Genomic DNA, 22,977 nt, shown 5'->3' on the forward strand with positions numbered 1-22,977 from the left:
TTCTGTATCTAGGGTACAGAAAGCAAAACAAATTTATTTTCTAAATAGAAAGCTTGCATCCTACAGAAGCTAATGCAAATTGCCAGAAGCAAGCCGGACAAATGAGAAACTTCAGCCCAGGGAAAGAGAGAGCAGAGTAATGCTCGAGTTTCCAGTTGGGAGCCAGATAAAAGTAGGAGAAGGATGAAAGAGGAGAGAACTTAGAAAAGTGTGTTTCTCAGGTACAGCAAACAAGAAATGACGAGGAAAGAAGAACAAGCAAGCAGTGAGAAGCTAAAGACAACAATGTAGAAATGGCTATGGAAAACAAAGAGCAGTTAACAAAATTATTTGAAGGCATGACATATAATACAGATTATTATTATTTATTTATTTGTTTGCCCCAGGAGAAAAGCACAGCATTAGACATGCCAGTAAAAGGAACTGGTATTTGCATAAGAAAAAGCAATTAGTGCTTGCACAAGGGCTCCCTTATTGTCCTACCTTCTTATCGTAAGTTCCAGTAATATTTACATTACATGACCTCAAACAGCTATACAAGGCAAAATCCTGCTCATAACATTCACGCAAGAAGCTCTGCTCAGATTCTGGTTTCATGAAACGTCCTACCTGGCTGAGCAGAATTTGATTGTATGTGCCCATGGCAGCCACGCTTCCTCGCTTCAAAAAGCACTTCATTAAGGACTTCCCACTTGTCTTTTCCCAAAAAACAAAATGATGAGTTTGAGTTCAGAAGATGGAAAATTGATAAAGTCCTTTCTATTTGAAATCATTCTTATTTTATTCGTTTTGATTACTTGATACTGAGAGATACTCATATGAGCATACTTTTGAAGAAGAATTAATTAAAACATTTTATATTAGCATTTCTTAATACAAACCATTTCCCTGTTTAGAGATGACCATCTGCTTCACTTTTCGTCTGTAAATACAATGACTACTTTTGACTGCCTAAAGTACCCCTCATTTAGAAGAATGTTATGAAGTCATTCTTAGTTGAGTGATTTCAGCCCACTTCTAGATTTCCCAAAACCAGGTATTTTTGCTTGTGCAGAGCTGAGGACAGACTAATGGGAATATTGTTATTTCCATGTGGTGGCAGTGCCCTACAGTGCTCTTACGATCTCAGCTGGCTGGAACCAGGGCTTCTACTCGGGGCAGTTGTTATTCTATGGGCTGGGCCTTTTGCATCCAACCACGCTTCACGAGGCTGATGGAGGCTACATCCCACGGGGGGTAGCAGTTCGAGCCTCCACCTCAAAACTGCAGCGGTCACCTCTGTTTATGAATCCAACAGTCTACAGATTACAATGATGTAAAGATGACCAAGTCCCATCTGCCTTTCTGTTATTTCAACTTCATTACAAGATTATTCTTCTTTCTTTAAACTGAGTAAGAGGTATGCTCAGCATTAAAACAAAACCACCTTTATCAAGAAAACATCCACAATCTCATATACTCCAAAAAAAATTTATTGTCATATTGTAGGAAAGAAGCAAAAGTTTTCAGCAGAGTAATTTTACCCCAAACTTGCCTGACTGATTTTGGGTTAGATCTATTATTACATAAGAAAACATGATATATTTATCATATAAGAAAATAACTAAATCAACAACTGTAATACTTCCATCCAAAGAAAGGGGACAGTATATACAGAAATGTCATACCAAGTATTTTAATTCTACTCAATGGTCTAATTTACTGCTGCTTAACTGATTTATAGTCTCAACTGTTTTTATTTCTTAATTCTCTTCTTTCTTTTCTACTTGTATTTTATACCACTTCTTAATAACAAATGACATGATACCATTCCAGCAAGTATTACCTATGATGGCTATCACGATGCAATCCATGCAAGTGACAGCAGTAAATACAAGCTATGTCTTCATTTCTTAAAGCTAAAGGGAGTATTTTAAGTTGTATTTCATCATTAAAAGACTAATTAAAGTGGCACTGATTAAGTGGCCGTGAAGAGGTATGAAGTTTCAGGTGAGGCGTGCTGGTGGGAGGGCACTGAGCCCAAAGAGGTCATCCCCACCACCGTTCCCATCAGGTGGTGGTGTGGGTTCAGCCCAAGGCACTGAAAGAGGTTAAGAGGGATTCCAGCAACACAAACCAAGCAGCTAGCACAAACGATGGGGGGAAAAAAAATATCTGTGCTTCAGAGTGAGGCCCCTTAGCTTCAAACTTTTCGTGCCTGTTCATGACTGAAAATGGAAAGACTCCGGAGTTTTGGAGCTGTACAACAACCCATAGCCAGAATAAATAATGATAATCACCTAGCAATAGAAAAAAGATTTTCTCTCTAAGAAATACCGTGGAATATTTCACCAAAAATCCTATTAGGGTACATAGCGTAAAAATATTCACATCGCCTCCTGTTAGATAAGCAGAAGCTTTAGACAGACACACAGTGACAAGTCAACACATTTGTGGAGAGTGATGGAGCTGCAAGTGTGATACAGGAGCTGGCAAGTTTTCCAGGCTTGGCACACGAGATTGGAGGGTTTACCTTTTTGACTGGGGCTCTCCTACAGCGAAGCAACACAGAGTATCTTGTACAATTTGACTAATGCAATAAGCTGACAAATAACTACAGGATCCCAATGTGTACAGGGATTTCCCTTTGCTGTTATCTACTTTCACCGTTCCCACGTGTTTGAACAATGTCATTCCTCATTTTTTGTTATCTTACATTTCTTATTAATCTCTACATTATTAAACATCAATAAGAAAGAACCAGAAGTAATGAAATTCGATGAAATTCCTTCAACTGACATTAAGGTGTGACACCTTTGTATATGGCTTATTTTCGAGTAACTTTTTATATAGGTGAAATTTAGAAAGAGAGACCTGAGAGTATACAATCAAATGGTCTGGGCATTACTCTGATGTTTTTTTTCCTTGAAAATTCAAATGATCCCTGCAGGCAACCGACAACTGCTAGATCTGTGGAATGTGCTCTTTGAACTGTACAAAAGCCTTCAGCCTTTCGTGCATTGCTGCAAACAAAAACTGCCAAGTGTAATTATTTCTCAAATTTAATGTTATGGAAGTGTTGCATCATTTTTTTCACAGCTCTGAGAACAGCTGTAGAAAAATAAAATTTACAGGAGGATTTCCCTGCAGAAGCTATACACTATATTTATCGCCTTTTATAAACAACTGATACAAACGAACACCAGGCAAATCTCAAAGAGTGCCACTCTTTCTTTGGTCCTCTTACAATTATATTTCTATGGAAATAATTGAAGGAGTAAGTGGAAAGAGTCCTCCCAAGAATGGTTTTTCATCCCTTAGACTTTTTAAAAGAAAAAAAACCAAAACAGCACAACTTATATCAGAAGCACCAAACAGCAGAGAGAACAACAGAAGCTTGAAAATTCATAGTTCGCTTCCCACTTTTTTTCTTAACCTACACTGCTGTATCTAGCCTTCCCACAAACATCCACATACTAAAAGGTAACTTGGTAGATACATTACAGAATACAAGCACAGCAGTCTAGATGATCCTGTATGCATCTGTAGTTCTAACGAGAACTGCCTTGGTTTTGAACACAGATGTATTCAACTTGCTGAACTGAAAGCAGTCAAACTTTACTTATTGAATACAGGCATATTCAGCAATATTACTTTTATTACTGACTTCAGCTGTATCTAAGAGTTTTAAGCTAAAGACGACATTGACGTGAAACCAACTGCCCTTAAATAATAAGTTTCCACATCTGAAATAAACGTTACCCAACCATGAAGACGCCCAAATTCAAAACAGTCATTTTTGTTTGGATTGCAGAAGTGCCTTGCTTTAGAGAGCAAGCTATTTAGTTCCAGTGTAAACTTCATTACAATTCAGACATGAGGTGGAGCACTATTTACATGCCAGCTAATTCCCAAAGCAGACCTAAGCTCCTAGGTCTTGTCCAGAATCCCTCGCCCACACCCACACATCGAGTTAGCCACAATATCCTGTTACAAAACAGGAGAAGGGACTTGCAAACACCACTATCCAGGGAGACCAAGCACTGCATTCTGGACTCTTCTCTTAGCCTGAGCAGATTCAGTCACAGTCCATGAAAGCTTCTGAAGATCCAAGCTGTGAAATAGTCCAGATGCATGTACCCTCCAGTTGCAATCCTTAACTGATACTAAGTGAAGGTGAGCCACTGCATGGAAAAACAAAAAAAAACACAAAAACAACAACAACAAAAAACCCCACCAAAAAAAAAAAAAAACCAAACCACAAAAAAAAACCCCCAACCAAGCCAGCACATGAAATACGGGATCCAGAAGGAGACCAAAGGAAAAGGAGTTTGACTCTTTAACTTGATCATGTGGACAGGATGGACCAGATGAAGGCATTTAATATGCTTACAGTTCCTCCAGCTTCAGTGAGGGCCAAGAATTAGAATAAAACCCTGTGTCTAGCATCTCCAGTTGGCTGCTGCCCCTATAGGGAATCCTTCTCAGTCAGCAGAAGCAATTTTTTGTCAAGTACAAAGGGAGGATAAATACCTGTCATCTTGCTTGTGCCACATCTTTACTTCAGCCATAGTTAAGTTGCACAGGCAAAAAGACACTGAATCATGTCCTCAACAACAAAATCTGGACCAGAATAAGGCAAAGCACCTCCAAGCTGCTACGGGGCTATGCGAAGCGAAGGAAATTAAAGCCAGTGCCCCAAAGAGATGTTCCTACAAGAGAGCTGGGAACAAAACCATTTAGTTCATGCATTACGAAAAAAGTAAAAAGGATATGCTGCAACGGCACCAAGGAAGCTCCAGTTCCCACGCTTTCCAAATGTATTTTGTGCCCCTGCTCAAAGCGAAGCTGCACACAGCATCACATTGTACTGCTACTTCATTTTTTTAATAGCACCACATTGTCCTATTTTAGGCAAACATCTGCATTCAGAATGACAACAGGACTGTCCTGCACACAGGCAAGATGCGATGAAGGCACGGGCGCTGACAGGCAGCAGCCCCCTCTCACTGAGCTCCTGTGGGCCACAGGACACGCTCGCTTTTCAACCGCTGCAAGATACAGCTCCTCAGCAGCAACTTGGAGCACTGTGAGATGAACGTGTTGAAAACCACTGATTCACCAAGGAGTTTGGTCAGTGGTGCACTGTGTCACATCCTATCACTGAATTTCTACAAAGACGATAAAAGAGGTGTCTGAAACCATGACACATTGCTTTCATTTCAGAATTGGAAGAGAGGCAGAGTACTGCTTTGGTACAGGGAACACCTCACTGAACACCTTGCCATCCCCCGGATGCTATTTGCTTGTTTGCATCAAACATGGACATGTCTGCTATTTTAAAAATAGAATATATAATCTTTTTTATTTTTTTTAAACTGTCTTTGTGGTAAGTGAATCTTGGTCAAGCTTCAGTGTTAACATGGCTTATGCAAACACCAAAGAGCAGACCACAGAACTGCCAGTGATGAACATAATGACATTAAGAAGGATGTGGTCTCCAAGTTCGTGGTAAATCAAGCCAATGCAAGCAAAACTTGTAATGGAGAAACTGCAATGAATTTTGAATTAAAGAGTGCAGTGGCACTGTTTCTCCTTGTTGATCTTTTCAGCAGGACAGCAGAAAGCAAAATAATAAGTATGTTCATGGGTTTTTAAAAGCATTCCATGTAAAAAGCAACAAAACATGAAGTACACTCATCATGAGTGAGAAGACTGCACTCTGGGAGGCACAAGAGCTAGGCAGTTGCTGTTGCAAAAGAGACAGTTGTTGTTTCAAAAAGTTACAAAATAAACTGAAAAAACGGAAAAGTCTGGCATCAAAGCAGACACAAGCACTATAAAATAAACAAAAGCATACTCTATTTTTTATCAGTTTCTAACATCTGTAAAAAAATAAAAATTAAAAAACCACATTAATTTACCTTTGATATTGTTAGGCTTTTTTCAAGTAAATGAAGTGGAACATCTCTTAATCTTACTACTCTTTTACCAACAAGGTGAGCAAACTCCCAGGATTTACAAGAGCAAAATCAACAGAAAGGTCTGTTGAAAATAATCTTAAAATAGGCATGATAAATTCAATTGTTGTGAAGAAAAGCACTTTGCTAGCGATTTGTGTAAGAGTAGCGACGCCTCATTTTCAAGATGTAACAAGCTTGTTTCTAGATTTCGAAACATATCATTGCTGAGGCCACTCTAGATACCCAGATGCCACAAAGGTAGAAAGCGTTTACACCGAAAGATGCTTCCATATACTGTTTACGTGGGAAGTGTAAGAAAGGCATGTGGGAAAGCAAACATGGGCTCATCTGTTCCTCATGAAGGTTTCCCCAAACCTCTTAGAAGTTTGCCTAATAGCAGTCATTCCTCTCTTGACACAAAAATTTCAAACCTGTGGATCCACATGGAAGCATTAGTGTAATGCTGTCTGGCTTCTGCATTTCCTAAAACATGACTGATTAAAAGAAATCTGACAAAAAAATCTGCTCTTGGGTAGAGGGTTTTAATGCCAAACTTTAGCCTAAGGCACATGTCAAAGCCCAAATGTTAATCCGTGAGGAGGGAAAGAAGGGTTTATGATGGTGTCTTGATTTGTGCTGCAAGTGTCTGTATTCTCCTAACATGAATATTTTCTTTCCTTAAATTCCAGGATTCCTATAAGTAAATAAAAATAACCCAATGGGTATCCCACAGCTTTGGTACTGCACTGGGTAAAGGCTAGTGGGCATAGCTCTGACTGAAGTGAGTTTAACACTTTAATACTGTAAAAGACAATAACCAGAGAGAACTCCTAACTTTTACTGTGAGCTATGATAAAAGAATTCACTAATGGTCTCTGTATTCTAGATATCAAGTCTTGTATCATCTTTCTGAATTTTTCTTAAAGAAAAAAAGTCGATGAAGCCCACTAGAAGCTGGCCAAATGCGCACATATCTCAGCCAGAGGGCAGTTAACTATAAAATCAGAGAATAAATGAACCACCAAGACTGACCGTTTCTGGCAGGGGCCCTCCACCTAGAATAAGAAAATGGAAACCAGTCACAAATTTAGAAAATGCCTTTAGAAATCAGATCCTCCATAATGAACCATAGTTAGTTCAAAAGGAAATCTCCCCTTCTCATTTTTTATCTTATCCCGCAAGTCCCTCCCAGTCCAAGTGTATTTCTCTTCTGCAGGCTGTCAAGGTTGTCAAGAAGAGGGCCATGTGTTTTGCAGAAGAACGGCCGAAGTTGAGAAGATTCATGGATTAAAGAGAATTTAAGGTCAGAAAGGACCATTAGATCATCAAGTCTGACTTCCTATAATATCACAGAATATAAAATTTCAGGCAGTTACCTTATTATTGAGCCCAAACACTTACAGTTGATTAAAGAATAAATTCTGTTTTAGCTAAAACAATTGTTTCATGTCCTGCTTTTTCTGTACTAGATTAAAGAGCTCTTTAGAGCACGGGATATTTTCTCTCTGTGAAGGTATGCTGTAATTAAGTCACTTCTCAAACATCTTTTTGATAAGGTAAACAGACTGATCTCCTTAAATATTTCACTGCAAGGCAATTTTCAAGCTCTTAAATCACTTTCATAATTGTTTCTGGCACCATCTCTGATTTTCCAAAAGGGTTTTTTTGTTTTAGATGTGGCCACAAGAACCATAAGCTGAAATTCAGTCTATTTACCAATGCAGTATAATAAGATAAATTCACATCTTTGCTGACATTTGGCTGCCTGTACATCCAGCACGCTTCTTTCTTTGCCGCATACTGCACTGTGCTTCCTCTCTTCAGAAAAAAAAGATCATGAGAATGAGATTTTTTTTGTGACCAAGCAGTGTACAACCAAGTATCAGCAGAACTTGGCAATAATAAGGAACCTTAACTACTTGGTCATCTTTTAGAAAACAGCAGGACACAGGCCATCCAGAAATGTGTTGGCAACCGTTTTTCAGTACAGAAACTGAGGAAAACACTCAAAGCAAAAAATGTTTTAGATTTTACTTCAACCCTTCAGAACTCATTGGAAACGTGAAAATTGAGGGCAGCTTGATTGAAAGTAACTGTAACATGAGAGAATTCCCATTTCTAAGGAAGGGAGGGAGAAGGGACAATAGGAGAATAAAGTCAACGGAGATTACAGAAGGGGACTTGGATAAATGAAATGGTAGCCAAGATCCTGTGAAAGGTAACTCGAAGGGAAGAAGAAAGAGTTCAAGACAGCTGGCAGTTCCATAAAGGAATACCATTTAAGGCATAAGAGTAAACTAAGTCAATGTTGAAAAAGACTAAACGACAAACTCTTCAAGGACCTGCACCTTAAGGAGAGTACAGATCCATGAACACAAGTATGCAAGACAGAAAACCATGACAATATAGGGACAAAGTCAGAAGGGCAAAAACAGAAAGTGAAATATAACTTCAAAAGAATTTAATTAGCAGCAAGAAAGCATTTTTTTACATTCCTTAATATTAATAGGAAAATTCAAGGAGGAGTTGATCAGTCTATTTGCAGAAGATACAAAGACAAATATATTTTGCTTAGCCTTTGATATAACAGACAAGTACAATCTGATAGCTAAAACTAGTGACAAAAGGGATAAAAAATTAAGAGTAGAACAGGGAAAACAGATGAAGAGACATTTCAATAAGTTAAATGCTGTCAGATCAGCTGAGCCTAATCAAGCTCACACTTAGGATAGATGTTGGCTTGTGCCATGAAGCCAGTTAAAGAATGCCAAACTCCAATGCCTCGCTGCACTGAAATTTTGCTAACCTGTCATTTATAGCTAGTAAAAACCAAATCAGTGAATTAAATAATCTTTATTTTTGAAATTTATTTTTAACTCCAATCAATCCAGTGAGTAAGATTTCTACCCTTTGTTCCTACAAACAGCTGCACTGACTTAATAGGTAGGAGAGTTAACTGCAGTGCAAGGGACTCTAAAAGAATTAATTGAAATTTTCTACAGCCATTAGCAATTTTTCACAACTTTTAGAGAATGGATGACGTTCCAGAACAATGAGAAGGGAAAAATCCAGTGCCTGTCTTAAAAAGATGAAAAAAGAGGAGGTAAGGAATGACAGACTTGTCCAATTAAGTTTCAGTTCCTGGAATATTCTTGAGAAAAACAAGACCAACAAGATTTTTTTTCTATTTTTTTTACAACAAGAAAATAAATACCTGCCAATATAGTTTTGTCATGAGCAAAATCTGGCAAAACAATTAAATTTCTCCTTTAATAGGAAAATAGTTTGTGAACGGGAAAGAAGCAGGGGATGACTCATAAGCAGCAGCTAAGGAAACAAAGACTAAATTAAACTATTTTAAGGTGAACACAAAATGTGTTCAAAAATTTGATGTAGAGACTAGTAATAAAAGAAGGGTATTAGGAATGGGGCTCAAGAGAGGTCCATCGTGGTTTGGTGCACTGGGTGTTTTCTTTCATAACTTGGACAGTGAAATGGTCATCCATATAGAAACTGTACTTTCAAAATTCTCAGATGATGCTAAGTTTGAGAGAGAGAGAGAAAGTCAGGAAAACATTGGGGGTCCTTCCTCCATGAGGTTTACCAAAAGTAATAGGAAATTACATTTAATTAGAGATGTACACACATAAAAATATATTTTAATAATTTTGAAGAGTTAATAAAAACCCTGAGTCAGTTCTGAAGCAGCTGAACTCAGGATTACACGAAACCCAGTTTAAAACACATAATCATTTGACTGTATGGCATCAACACATAGCAACCATAACTCAATCAGTGCACTGCACTTAGACCTATGTTTTGAGGTATAACACATTTTCTTCTTAACTGTCTTTCTCCAGCAGATTTTTCTCAACTGTGCATTAAGAGAGCCACAGACATAGCCTTAAGATGCCAGATACTCAGTTCTGACCATCTCACCCTTTGAATGCATTGTACTACCAACTGCTGGTGATTTTTGGTCGTAACTGCTGGGACAGAGTGAGCCAGCACTACCACCAGTATCAGAATACTAATGGCATAACTGTTAGCATATTTCAGCTTCCTAGGATATTATCAGTGAACTTTCTGGGGGCAAGTCGCTGTGTGGAAGACACTTCACTCTTCCCACCTACGTAGCTGAAAACAGGCTGTACGTCGCCTGCCCGGTCATGAAGGCTTCAGCTTACCCTTACCCTCAACTCCTGTTCCTGTTGATACCACTCTTCTACCTCAACTGGAAAGCTGATTTTTTGTCTAGGCAGCATGATCAGCGAGGAGCTGCTATCAAGGGACATGTCAACTCACACACCTCGTGCTGCATTTCAGCAGGTGTGTCACCACTCTGATGATGTTCTCCCTGCCAGAACGCACTATCCATGCCATAGGACCATCTCAGAGATACTTTAAAGTCTTCCCCATGGGATCAGTGGACACTGCCCAGATGGCTGTCAGGAGTGCTGTGCAAGAGCAGCCTGCAGCAGCAGATACAGCTACCATAACTGTGCTATATTAACCGACCAACAGCAATGCTGTATTAGGGGACTGTGAGAAAAATGTTACTTTGTTCTGATGGACTGACGCCTATTTATTTGACGCAGCATAGAATATGTTGAATGAATGGTGGCAATTAGCTTTTTATGCGCTGAGAAGTGTATGTGTTTGGTTAATAAAATAAATAGAAAATAGACTTTTTAGGAATATACCTACAATTACAGAAGCATAGAAACTTCAAAAAATATGTTATGTAAATACACCTAAATGAAGAATTTAGTCAAGGCATCTCAGAAGACAGGAATAAATACATAAATGGATTATATTTTGGGAAAAAAAAAAAAAGGCTACTGAGACCTAGATATACAATATTCTTTATTCCTTATCGTTGAGGTAAAATATCAGCAAAACTACAAAATGTAACTAAATAGTTTCCTATTTTCTTGCATGTTGAATTAAAGAAGGTCTCTACCTTCTAAGATGAAATTGTTTCCTTGCATTTCCACAATCTGATTCCATCCTGATCATCTATTTGATCTTCTTTACCAGATCATACAAAACAAGCAGAAGAAGAAAAAAACATTTCCCAACACATTAGCTGTCAAGGTATTAAAAACTACTGCTTCTGGATTTCATATCCAGCTGTTTCCTAGACACTCTGTTTTTCTATCCATCTTTGATGCATATGTAGTGTGGTCAGGTTAATGCTGCTCTTGAAACCTAGAATTTTGCATTTCTCAAATGCAGCCCAAACATTGCATCTATAGGGTTTTTTGCATTTAAATTCCTAGGTTCTTTTTAGGGCAAAATAAGGAAAAAGTCCTTAAGGCAATATAAGCACTTAATCCAACTCAAATACTAAAGAGGACATAACCTTTTAAATCATCTTAAATATTTACGATGCCATAAGCTCTTAAACTTCCTGGAATACTTAGCCTTCCTTAAAACCTCACAGTACTCAAAGTCCCTAGAGCAACATAAGCACCTAAACTGCTTCAAATCCTTCCAAAGGACACAACCTTTAAACCAATGTTTAGGGTCTAATTTTTAGAAATATTTTTGTTTCTTCAGGCACAATTCTGCCTGGTTTTGTCCACAAATCAGGTAGCTATTTAAGTATTATTCACATGCTTCCCTTGACATAATACTTTCATCTGATGGAAGACATATGGAGAAGATGTAGAGCACCCTGCCACATTGGGAAAGTCAATGCAAGTAATGGAAAGCATTCCCTTGGTTCTAAACCTGGCCAGAATTCAGCTTCACAGAAACAGAAGTAACAGAAACACAGTAGAGTCACCAAAGCCTTCATAGCACCTTGTTCATACCTTTAAGCAATGTCTGACAATGAATCAAGCCAAGTTCATGACACTTCAATGGTAGCAATCAAGAAATTACAAATTGACATCTGCAACAACAGCAGTAAATGTCACCTCTGGGTGGGAACCCAGCAGTAAGTATGAAGAATATAGCCAGTATACAAGCCACGTTTAAGAAGTGTTCGGCTAACATGTACACAACCACACACTACTTCACGACCTTACTCTTCAGGATGGTGTCGGCCCCCTCGATTCATTTTCTAACTTGATTTACCTTTGCAGCAACTGTGTGGTGAATTTAAGTCAGCGCTTCCTTCCTCCATATGCCTTTCAGACAGGTCTGGAGTGAGCAGAAAAACCTTTCAGAGTAAAGCAATCTTACGCACACAAACTTGAAAGGAAAAGGTCCTTCTCCTTCCAGAATTTCCTGGTTCAGGCTTTCAGTGTTTCCTACAGCCTAGGAAGGGAATTGTCTGTGTTCCACTCCAAAGGGTATCTCATTTTTGATTCCAAGAGAGAGTGGAGCATTAAGTGAAACATTAGTGCCAAAGATGCTCTCAAGCAACTGAGAAAAATTAAAAATAATTGTGCTTTTTTAATTTTGAAATTCACATGACAGGTAGTAAATGGTAGGTCAGAGTCACGTTCCTCATCCTTAGGAAGTAAATAAAAATAAAGCTGTCCATCTTCAGAGCACACATAAATACTCACACTTGCCAGACTTCTGCATGACAAGCAAAGTCACTGAATATATGCATCTGCACTTTTTAAAAAATTATTTTTACATGAATCATAAGCCATATCAATGAAAGTGCTATATCCATCAATTAATAAAATACTTGAAATATACAGCTCAACATTAAAAATAATTACTGTTATGTTGATATTTCAACACATTGAAAATCTGAATGTTTGGGAGTGCTCCTACAGCTATACAGCAACAGCTTAAGAGTTTTGAAGAGTCTGTGTTTATGGTGAGCCTGGCGAGCAATTACGACATTGTGCAAAACACTATAAAGTCCATTTTATCAATTTTTCCATTTTATTTGTACCTCTAGCATCTTACCAATGAAACCAGTTGATGCTCAAATATTTGATTACCTCACCCTACAGTGGCTGATCTAATACCACTGAGAGTTAATGGGCATTTCATAACTAATGACTTCCTATAGTTCAACTAGTCTCAAATTGTTTTCTCTAAATTGCTACCAACTCTTCTTTTTCTCCTTTCCTTGGTCTCTACGTATATATTTATAATCTGCCTATTTCCTTACATCACATGATACTGAGTTTCACCTAAGAGCACAAAAAAGGTACAAAAGTTTCAGCTGAGTCAGTATGACTATTTAAAAAATAATGCAAAAATGTGTAGAATTTTACATTATTACACAGCAAGCTACAGTAGACACAAATGTTGGCATTTGAGTAATTCCTAAATGTAGCATTTGGATTTTTACCTTTGGCACTTCAGAAGTATCATCTTACTGTTTCACAGTATGCTACCGAAGTAACTACCTACGGGCCCAGTTTGAAGAGCACAGGAATGGGTAAGCCATTAACTTAGTGCCATACACAGTGTGGAAACAAAATATTGGCTGATGGGCCAAAAGCAAAGACTTTGATAACTAAGAGCTCATAAACCATGGTTAAGTGTACAACGAAGAGCTACGGATACCAGCATACAGCCATCATCTCATTTACAAACACTGACTAGGATAGAAAAACACTAGAAATGTGCACAACGAGATTAGAAACCTGGGCACGAACGAGGGAGCCTCCAGAAAAGCAGACTAAATGCTTCATCTTACAAGCAATGAGGAGAGCAGTACGTACTACAGCCCTGTCCAATGAACTACCTCATCAACACTGCAGCTATCAGCAATACTCTTTACTATGTGCCATACTAAATTCAGCATAATATACATATACGTGTGTGCGTGGGTGCATGTATACATATACATACACACACAATTTACTGCAATACAGAAGATGATAGAAGATTACGATGAAAAGATACTCTACTTTCAGCTTTCAGTATTAGCTTACATTTTTTTCCTAACTATTGATAAGCAAGCAATAATTTCACTGTTGCTTCATTTATCATATAACCATAGAAGTGGGAGTTAAAAAGGACAGCCCTCCAACCAGTCATCTAGTTCTCCCATTTAAGGTATATCTGTTTAAAATTTCCCTTAGAAATGTGAATTGAGAAAGTGAGATCAAAAATTCAAAATATCACCCTTGAAATAACAGTTTTAATGAAAATAGACTGAATAAAAACAACTCCTGCTTTAGTACCGTTTTAAACATAAAAATAAAAATAGCTCACTGGTCATGTAAGTACATGTGAATATCTGAAAACATTTTAATTCAGGAAGAGACCTCTGCAGTTACAGATTCTAATCCACTATCAGAGCAAAAGGTGGAAACATTACATTACTCACAGATAAGAAAGGGGTTTTTTAAACCGACATCTTACAACAAGGATCCCCATGGTCTTATTTAACTAAGAAAACATCTACATTAGGAAACAGTGGAGCCCAACAAGAATGGCCTGTACAGCAGAACAGCTGGAGCCAAGCACTTTATACCCATGCGACATGTGCTTCAAGATGTTTTATTTTGTACTACTGTATACTTTTGGCCCATTTTTGGAGTACTTGCCCTTGTTGAGCTTCATCAGGAAGATTCAAAGGCAAGCTAGCTCATCGTGTTACTTCTGAAGTGCAGTCCTGATTTGAACTAAGATACTAACGGAGATGCTACCGAAGCCTATTAATACTAAGATGATAACTGTTTTCTGTTCTGGGTATAAGACCACATTATCTTTGTTTTGTATGGCAATTTGTAAAGGTTTCTTTTGCTGTGGCAGATTTGTATCTTTTATCTCTTCAGACAACTGAGCATTTCCAGCCATATGCAGTGATTCAGCTTCATAAGCCAACTCCAGTATAGGAGCAAGTAATTTTCAGACAATGAAGAGCTTTGGAATTTAGCTGTAGGGCTTCAAACCAAATTTCTCCAAAGACACAGGAGGTCTCAACTTCAAAATACCCAAAGGCTTCTACTTCATCAAGAATTTTAGAGGACTTTACAGTAATGTATGCGTGTTAGGGGATTTAGAATGATAAACTTCAACATGCATGCACTGAATTATTGCAAAATCAATTAAAATTCATGTAGAAAAATTTGACAGAGTCACTGATTTTTTGCAGTTGAAAAAATAGAAGTACATCTTTTACTAACATATGGCTGGGGATTGCTCACGTAGGACTGCACAGTTTCAGATAGTTCATCTGGAGCCCATCTCCCCCATGTTCAACATTTTCATCAGAACCAAGAACTGAGAGATAATGACCTCTTGGGGGAAGGTTGATGACCTCGATTCTGCTCTCAGTAACTATCTCAGAAATCACTTATCATATCTTGCAAAAATACAGGTATAAGATGCACCCTGAGAATCAAAATACCATTTAACGGGTCCACTGAAGAGCTCTTTCTCCCTAAAAGACCTGATGACAGACCATTTTTTCCCCTGAGCAAAGATACCAGCTAAAACTGTGATTCTTTCTCTGTCAGAGTAAAATTAGGGGAAGGAGGTGGAGAGAAAGGGGATCACATTTTAGTTTTATTCCACTGATGCTGCTGCCTGTCACTAAAAGATGAAGGGCTGAAATCCCATCAGTCTGGATTTGCAGATCTGAGGATGAAGAATTAGTATTTTTCTGTTTTTGCAGAAAACTCCTTGATGTATGGTTCCATTATTGAATGTTAACAGCTGCAGTTTAAATTACAAATGAGGTTCTATTAGCATAACCCGTACTTGGTTTCTATTTAAAAATATGATTTTAGCCAAAATTGTGTCAGTTGAGAACCTACATGTTTTCATTTGTTGCTACGGATAAAGGAGAGAAGCGATTCTATATTACATTACCACAAAATATGAGGTCTAGAATAGCAAAAAAATTAAAGAATACTTTTAAGATACCATTGATATCTCTTTCAACAAAAGGGACAAAAGTTAAGTGAATGGTCCTTAGCAATGATGTAGAAAAGAAGGCCTTAAACAGGCAGCAGTGCTGATGGGTCAAAAACCAAAGTGTCTTTTGTAGTTGTCTCTCCAAACCAATTTTCGAAATAAGATTATTTTAAAAAGCCCTAGATTGCATTGTGGAATAACCGTTTAATTAGCTTTGGTTTCCATCATGGATGTTTTCATCCAAATACACTACATAACAGATGGTTTCTGCTCTTACACTCTGCAGCTACAGTTTTTGTGCAACTACTGTCTTGCCCTTGAAAAGCTGTTTGTGTTTAATGTTCTCATACCGATGGTTTTAACACATATAAATATGCTGATTTTCTGACATATACATATATCAGTGTATCAGAACTCATGAAATTGTTACTCTAAATGGCCAGGTTCCAACTGCACTGTGTTTGCACAGTGTTATCTTCTGTAATATTACACAGTGCTTCAAACTGTACAATAGCAAGTGATGACAGTATTCATTTCAGGTATCTGAAGTTAACTCTTTTCATGCGAAGCAATCAAAAACATCATCTTCATCACGGAGCACAGTCAAGGGCTGGCCACAATCTCCACACAGCTCAAGGGATGCACGTAACTCAATGGCAGAATCTGAAGAGGTCCAGCACCCCGAGCCAACTATCACTGCAACTAGCCAGCAATTTCAGACGATTTTGGGAATGGGATGCTTATGCTGGAGTTACTGTTTGCCTGTACCAAGGCAATCCATTTCTCTATGCCTTAACATTTCCGTGTTGAAAATACTGATCACAATACATATGACTGAAGCTTCCTGAATTATCTGTGTGCAGCAAAGGCATGGCAACCAACGTACAGCAAAAATGACATGGTATTTCTGCATTCAGCCCACCTAATGATTTAAGTAGCCTTAGCAGTAGTCTACAGGTGTTAAGGTGATAACTCATTAATGTTTTCTATAAAGTTCTTTGAAATCCTCATATGAAATGCAGTATATTATTACTATTATATGTCATGACTTATGCCCCAAAGGATCTCACCATGCTTTGTTAACTGTATACAAGAATCCCTTCATTACCATTCAAATGCTTCTACCTCTGAAGCATAACACTGCAGCTGTTTACCAACAGACAGTAATCCTATAAAAACATTTACTCATCTTATATGAAGAGTAGGGTGTTCCATTACAAATGCATGTTTCATACCGTTTCCAATTCCTGAACGGCTCAATGCCAGAGAACTGCTACTGCGTGCAGGAGGACACAAGCATCTCTAAAATTTGTCATTTCAGTGAAAGGCATCTGCTTAGCTGGCATCCTTATTTAGTCTATCACCCATCTTTCATTCCCTTATACTACGGGAAAGATACCTCAAATCAAAGTAACGTGGCTCCGTCTCTCACAAAGCAGAAAATGAAGAAAATTGACAGTCAGAATGGGCATAAGGTCCAATTAATCGATGCTCTCAACCAAGTAATTCAGGAATCTAACCATCCAAAACCCACTGGAGACAAGAGAGCTTATACAGGCTGAAGAAATTAAGACATGCTGGTAAAAAGTTTTCCTTCCTCTCTTGCCTGCTTTGCAACTTGAGGCAAGATGCACAGCACATAGGCAGTTTTAGAAAGAACTATCAATATATATTTATACTTTCTAAATATGTCTGCAACAATCAAAACATCTTCCTCTATTTCCCTACTTGAAACTTCAGGTTGCCTCTAAATTTTGAGTCAGACCAACTGCGATGGGAACTTGACTGGCTACCTACATAGAATAGGATTGACCCCACATGGAATTTTCTATTAAAAAAAAACCTGCTGATTTAGATGCCTGTGCTGTGGACATTTGTTCTGTTAATTTTGATGCAGTCATTAATGAATCATCAATGACTTTCTTTAATGGATACTCCTCAGGTTTCTATACTCAGAATCATTCACTGGACCAAGTTATTCTCAGCCTGTTGGATCTACTCAGTCTGAACCCTCAGGACAAAATGTCAATCATAAAATAAAATTTATAGTTCAATACAAATATGCACAGTTCTTCACTACTCAAACATCCTCTGTTTGTGGCACCTTGGCTGAACTGCCCTTTTCATTTTCTCAGAACTAGGGTCTTTTTGGTGGATTTTTGTGATAATGCATAAAATGCCATTCAAAACTAAACATTCTTAAAGTAGCAGAAGGGTAGGAATATTACAGATCCAACTCAAATAAAGCCAGACAATCGTGGAAAAAAAATCAAGCTTATAAAACTTGTACCAAGCATATAAAAAGCCAGCTTGTCAGCTTCAGTGAAGTTCTGCATGTTTAGCAGTGAGGATCTTGGCCAGCAAGTACTGATATGACAGTGTTTCTAAGGGAAATATTTTGTTCATGTTTACAGCACATGGCTTACTGATACTGAGATAGAAACAGTGTTGAATGTTATTTTGTGCAAATATCGAATTTATACACATAAATATAAAGAAAAATATATATAAACAATATCTATTTTAAAATACCTAAAAATTATTAACATGAGATTGCTTCCCTTCTCTGAGAAGTTTTGGTCAATGTGCAAGTACTCTTTAAAAAAAAAATAAACCCCTTCCTCAGGTTGAATGCAGATTCCAGGAGTGAGGTATTCTCTGTAGTTTTATACTATTATACATGCCCTCTGCTACTATGCAATACTTAACTAAATGTACTAATTTTAAATAACAATGAAAAGATGGAAACAAAATGAAAGATACATCCCAGATACAAAAAGTAATATTCAAAATAAAATTAAAACTGAAAGAAAAATTTGATACACCCCAATGAGGTTAATAAATAAGCCATAAGTGTAAGTACAGAAATATTGCTTACATAAGCAATCCTGTGCATTTCTCCCACAACAGGACAATTATAATAATACTGAGACCATCTTTGAAGCATATTTTACTGTTGTGCATAGTTTCATAAAAGTGCTGTTAAAAACACTTATGAAATAACTCAGGTAAGTTTAGCTGTCCAAGGTAATCATTCAAATACATGGCCGTTAGCCACAAAAAGACATCTAATAATAAGCTGCACTAAAATGTCTTTTTCATATGCCTGTATCTTAACTAAAAAGCAAATAGGTATGTTGTACATTCCTTCTAATGCCTTTTAGACCCATACAACTATTCCACGGCAAGAAAGTGCTCCCCACATACAGCCCTGATTCATGAATACTGAGCTGAGGATGATGGTATGTTACATCCCATGTGAGTGACGTAGTTGCCATTACTGAAATATAGACAGTAGTTTAATTTACTAAAGAAATCTACAATACTTCAATACAAATGGAAAATAGCATTTTCACAATCTCATTTAATAGAACGCATTATCAGTATTAGTTGATAGTAGAGCAATCTTTTTCAAATTGGAAAGTCACCTATTACTTGCTTTTAAAAATTTGCTAAAAGCACATTTTCATCTGTTATATTAGCACCCGATTTTTTCATTCAGTCTTTTATTGCAAGCTATACTAAAGCAACAATGCTAGAATCTCATGATATATCACTTTTACTATCTTACTAGAAATTAAGTAACGACACAGTTAAAACATTTGCATTTCTCCACCTCAAGACAAAACAGAAGAAGAAAAAACTCAAAATCTATTGATATTTCATAGTTAATATTACAATGACATTTGAAGAGCATTTTTTAATGGTTCCATACAATGTCTAAACAATATGGAAAATGTCCTTTCAATAAGCTCATATGTATCACCACAACCACAAAGAAATAATTTTTAAAAGGATTTTGTTTACACATGTGAAAGCAGGATGTTTTTGTCAATGTCAGCGGTAACATTCCTGCCTCTTAAGTCTCACATTATGTCACATGAGATGGAATTTATCTGCCTTAACATTTAATAGAAAAGTTTAAATGTCTAAATTTGTGCTGGTCACTTTAGGTTTCTTTTATTGTCAGTGACAAGAAACAGGCATCTCCAAAGGGTGAATCATCTCATCTTAAGACAGACATAAAAAGAGGCTATGGGAATCCTCCCCTGGAAGCCTCCATCTCTCTTCACTGACTAAAGCAGCCTATAGTGACCAGCTCAGATTTACAACACCTATCTTTTCAGATGGCTAATGTTAGGGGAAATTAATCCCACTCTTGACATCCTTCGCAAAGAGTACATGGGAAAAGTAAACGTAAGATGCAGAAAAACAGAATTCTCAACAAGCATAAAAATCAAAATACACTGTCCCAGAAAAATTAAAAACCCAAGACCCTTTTGTGAAAATAACACGGGATCTGTATATTTGAAATGTCAGACAGTGTTTGATCTCCAAGCCAGGACAGACTCAATCATTTCTAGGAGCTTAAGAATATACAGAGAATATTTTGAGAATATGCTGACAAAGTAATATGCCTCTTCTGATTATGAGTAAGCAGCAATTTTCAAAAGCTTATAATTCAGTGCAATAAGGATAGACATTCAGAGGCATGGCAAAAGGCACATCTTATAACCCATTAAAGCTTCACTCGCAAATTTCAAGTCCTTGCTCAAAAGCAAAGCAGAAAGTTCCGAGACCTTTTTTTAGAACATTTTTTTTTCCATTTTCAGAAATGATACACCCATCTCACTGAAGCATTTGCAAAGAAATTCAGCCTGTAGCAAAACTGTGGACAGAAAATGTCTGCCAAACTAATCAAAGTTGAAATTCAAGGAAGAGAGAGTTCCTTTTTCCTAAGAATTTCAAAACACAAGGAAGCCCCTGAATCACACATTCGTAGAAGATGGAAGACTATATTGTGAAGTATCACTGTACTTTTTACATGTTTACATTGGCATCCACTTGAATTATGGACTGTCCCAGAACGGCCATTTGCAAGTACCTGAAAACAGAGCTTATGATGAAATTGTTGGGCTGTTTTATAGGTCTCACTGACCCCTGAAAAGACTTCAGGAAGACAGCTATCTCTGTTGAGGATTAATGGATCTCTCCTCCAAGGCTTTGTGCCTAGTTTTGTCGTCTTTTTTTTTTTTTTTCAAACACAAAATGAAACTAAAAATGTATCTTCCCTTCCATGGATCAAGTGAAAAAGATACTCATTTTAAATATCTAAAATCCCCGTCACATGACTGTCCACATCACATGAATTATGGTGCTAATTCCTAGCTAAAAAATATTTTCACAGACTTCAATGTGATTTTCATAGTTATATTCACAAGTCTTTAAATACAATTTAACACATTTTAGAAAGCTCACAACTTGTCATCCCTCATCTTTAGCCAAAACTTAAGTAAAAGCCTAAACTGAATAGCTAGATACATCAAAAATACGGGAGGGGGGGGCGAAAAGAAAATTTAAAGTATCACAAAATTAAATAGCCAAATCTTGTCTGATTTTGCTTACCTATAACTATTCCCAGAATCACAGAATAGCTGAGGTTAGAAGGGACCTCAGGAGATCATCTAGTCCAGATCCCTGCTCAAACAGCTTCAGATGCAGCAGGCTGCTTGTCACCATGTCCCATTGGGTTTTGAGTGTCTCCATGGATGGAGACTCTACAGCCTCTCTGGGCAATCTGCTCCAGTGTTTGACCATCCTCAATGTAAGGAAGTTTTTTATATTAAGTTTAAATGGAATTTTCTGTATTGAATTTGTACCTGTTGCCTCTCATCCTGTCACTGGGCACCAATGAGAAAAGTCTGGCTGTGTCTTCTTCACATCCTCCCATCAGGTATTCAATGTGAGAATGAAATGTTATTCAGTATTTTACTGTTCAGGAGAGGCAAGGATCTTGTGCCTAAATTAGTCCAACCACTAATCATACGATATCACCCAACCCACACATCATGCTTGGTGCTATACAGAATCAGGCTAGCATTTTTAAGATTCAGAAATTATGTATGTATATATGAATTACACAGTGTCATGCCTACACTATAAATTACTATAAGACACCTGCTTACTTGCTAGCCATTTGTGACCATTTCCTGGTTTTGGAGATCTGAATTTTAATTTACAAAGGATATAAAAGACTCTGCACTACCACAGTGTGAAATGCACAACACAACAGTAGTTCCCCATTAGATTATAAGTAAGGGTGCCTCACTCAAGTTTTTTCCACTCTTATAAATGGCAAAGCACTAAAAATATCCACAAGGTCTGAGACTATAGCTCCACCAAGCAATTTAGGCTGCAGAAACTAGCACAGCTGCCAAAAGAAGCTATCGTGCACTCCCCCACACTTTTGGCTGCTAATTCCCACCCCCATCACCCTTTGTACCAGTCACGGTCCTTGGACAGCCATATGGGGGAAGGCTGGAATAAACCCAGCTGAAAACAAAACTGTACAAATAACTGGTTATTTTCAGCCAGATCCATTCTCTAAATTTATGAACAGCTACACATGCTGAGGGAGAACGACAATATGGGGAGGGGAAAAGAAACTGGCGCTGCTTCTTACACAGACGTGCCAGGTTAAAGTGTTCATTGAACACTTAGGCTAAAGCTAAGCCATCAATGGAGAGACACAAGCTACTCAAGGAGTAATAGTGAATTCCCTAGGTATTACTTTTAGGATGAGCTGGATTGGCCTCTGGAGATGCCCACTTCTCTCCTAAGGGGAAGCAGAATCTAGGATGACTAACTGAGATTTAGCTGCTTAGTTTCTACGTCTCTAAATTAACTCAGATCTAGATGAGTAGAAAATGGTAGAAAAACAGGTTTGTGACTCTTACAGCACTTCATTTCCATTAACAATTGCCATTTGGGAAAAAAAAGAAATTGCAGTATAGCTTACCATCACACAAACATACGAGGAGTACGTATTATCTGTCTGCTCCTCTAATTTATTCCTTAACCATATTTTACATCTATAAGCAATACATTTCAGTGACGTGGTACTGTATTCCTCCCACAGAGCATATAAATCCATAGTAGAAACAGTCACAGTCCCAGTTTGGTTATAAATCACTTACATTTCTTTGGAGTCACTTAGTCACCTTGCTGTGCTGTTGGAAGGGACGGTCTTTTCCTTTTTGCTCAAACTGGTCCTCCTTCCAGAAGTGTCTTTCACCTCTATGGCAGATAAGGACAAAGGGTCCTTAACTTTCACTTGAAGTGATCTAAGGGTAAGAAGGGAAAGGAATACAGTAAGTGCAAGCATCCATACTGTGCTTTACAGCAAGGTATTACAATCACATTTACAGGGCTATTCTTTCTTACACACATGCACTGCAGACCTTGG

At 37.7% G+C, this 22,977-nt stretch overlaps 1 protein-coding gene across 9 annotated transcripts in view; it reads right to left on the reverse strand.

The window, feature by feature from the left end:
• The window catches only part of FOXP2 (forkhead box P2), a 438,488-nt gene that overhangs the window by 348,272 nt on the left and 67,239 nt on the right, over positions 1-22,977 (reverse strand). For 8 of the 9 annotated variants that reach the window (XM_075744017.1, XM_075743974.1, XM_075744032.1 and 5 more), the window contains exon 2: positions 22,709-22,855. The gene's annotated coding sequence lies outside the window, so the exon portion shown is untranslated. Of the gene's footprint in view, positions 1-609; positions 690-22,708; positions 22,856-22,977 lie in introns of those variants that run through there. The other variant, XM_075743984.1, reaches the window with a different exon arrangement.

This window comes from Balearica regulorum, chromosome 1 (assembly GCF_011004875.1).
Source record: "Balearica regulorum gibbericeps isolate bBalReg1 chromosome 1, bBalReg1.pri, whole genome shotgun sequence".
Lineage (NCBI taxonomy): Eukaryota > Metazoa > Chordata > Aves > Gruiformes > Gruidae > Balearica > Balearica regulorum.